Raw genomic sequence first — 2,444 nt, 5'->3', positions numbered from 1 at the left:
ATAACTGTGGTGCACATTAACTACACAGGTGGGTGTCAAAATTTTAAATGCAGTTCCTTGTCTGCAGCAGCGCAAGTTTGCAAACAGCAGGTATCAGCTGAGACGCCTGATTTATTTCCTGTAACATTCTTTTTGTTTGTCTGTTTAAAACTAAAAACTTTGTTTATTAGTGTAGTATGGTGTTTTTTAGTGCATTTTAACCTTGCTTGTCTTAAAGTTTTACCAAATATACATAATAAAAAATGCTTGAACAGTGATGAAGATAAAAGTACTCTGACTATTTGAGCTAATGAGATAATGAAAATTAAAAACAATCGTGAGAAAATGGATTACTAGCTAGAACAAAATGCAATAGTCTGACCCTATGTGTATTTCCTTTACTCCTGTACATCACACAAACTGACTGTTGGAGCTATATTTGGCCTCATATTCAGGTCTTTGTCTGCCCTGCAGGGTGATACTGGGAGGACAAACTGGTGTTGCTAGCAGGCCTGGAAACAGGGACTCTGCTGTCTCCACAGTGATCCCATTGAGTGGGCACACAATGCACAGAGTGATGTGAGACGCCGGCTTCACCTGAGGACAGTCCAGCGGGATCATGGGTAGAAACGGGAGGAAGCGGGAACAATGGAGGGAGAGACTGAAAAGAAAGTGAAGACCCCTGAGAAATGCAGGGCGTAGGTCTGGCTGAACTGGAAACCTGGCTTAAATTCACGCACACACAGACAGAAACACACCTTTTTGTACATTCGATAAGTGTCAACTATCTCTCAGCCATCTCTACAGTATGCAATCCCCTGTTACTGTATTGTAAAATTCCTCTGGTGAGCATTATTCTCCCTATAGGATCAGATCACACAGTCACACTGACCTGGTTTGGTGCCTCACCCAGCTCCACCCACCCCCTGTCCTGCACACACACAATCACAAAAAAAGGTGACAATGATCTACAAGGTGCTGAGATCATCTAGGTGACCAGATTGAACTTTAACAGCCAGTAAAGGAGGAGATGTAATTTCTGGGCTGAGGCTGGTTGATTACATTCTTGGACTATGCAGCGTGAAAACTTTCTTTTGTAATCTGAATACAGAAGTTAACACCTGTCCAGCTTCTGACACAATAACATAAATACCTTTGCTCTGTTCAGCTGTTCACAGTGAGGTTGAATCAAGTCCAACAAAGTCCCAACAACAAAAGAAAAATACATTTCCTCTCTACCAAAGGCTCCTCTTTATTACTGGACTATTGTGCTGGATTCCATTAGACTGTAAAGGTGTTTGTGGAAACATTGCAAAAAAACATGACATCACATATTAATGTCATGCATGAATGTCATGTGCATCTGTGAGAGATTATTCCCACATGAATTTCAACTACTCCACCACATGCAGCATGTATATGATGTAGCATGGATGTACTGCCATCTTGTGGGTAAGACATGTATTACATTAGAATTCAAGCAACTCTTAGTTTCAAAGTTAAAGTTAAAAAAAAAGCAGAAAAATGAAGATCTGTTATATACACCAATCAGCCAAAACATTAAAACCACTTGCAGGTGAAGTAAGTAACATTAATCATCGGATTACAATGTAATGTTCTGTTGGGAAACCTTTGGTCCTGGCATTCATGTGGATGCCACACACAATGCTCTCAAACATCATTGCATGGCAACAGCACTACACGATGGCAGCAGCTTCTCAACAGGACAACACATCATGCCACACTGCAAAAACTGGTCAGAGGAACATGACAAAGAGCTCAGGTCATCTACTTGGCCTAAAATTCCCCAGATCCCAATCTGACTTAGCATCCGTGGGGGTTTCTGGCACCAGGGCGTTGACAGTGGATCGTTTGAGTCCTGTGGGTTGTAAGGTGGGGTACCAGAATGTCCCACGGATGTGCTGTCCTGCTGGGGGCTGCCATTTGGGAGTGCTACTGCCATGAGGGGGTTATATGGTCTGCACCACTGTTTGGGTCAGTGGAGTATGTAAATCCACATGAATACCTGAAAGATTCCCAGCAGAACTATATCTTATTATATAATGATGAAAGCTCTGTGTGTGTGTGTGTGTGTGTGTGTGGGTGTGTCTGTGTGTCTGTTCCATGTTTTTCTCCTCACTGACTTGGTCAATCCATGTGAAATTTTGCACAGTGGTGGAGGGTCATGGGAGGATGCCAATGAAGCAATATTACATCAATTGGCCAAAGGGGGGCGCTATAGCAACCGACTGAAATTGCAAACTTTGAATGGTCATATCTCATGCCCAGTATGTTGTAGAGACATGAAACTTTGCACAGAGATGCCTCTCCTCATGAGGAACAAATTTGCCTCAAGAACCCATAACTTCCAGTTATATAGATTTTCCGCCATTTTGAATTTTTTTGAAAAACACTTCAAATCGATCTCTTCCTAGGAAGTTTGACCCATCTGCATGAAACTGGGT

The sequence above is a fragment of the Epinephelus lanceolatus genome, chromosome 9 (assembly GCF_041903045.1).
Source record: "Epinephelus lanceolatus isolate andai-2023 chromosome 9, ASM4190304v1, whole genome shotgun sequence".
Taxonomy (NCBI): Eukaryota; Metazoa; Chordata; class Actinopteri; order Perciformes; family Serranidae; genus Epinephelus; species Epinephelus lanceolatus.
Note: the sequence above shows the minus strand (reverse complement) of the source record.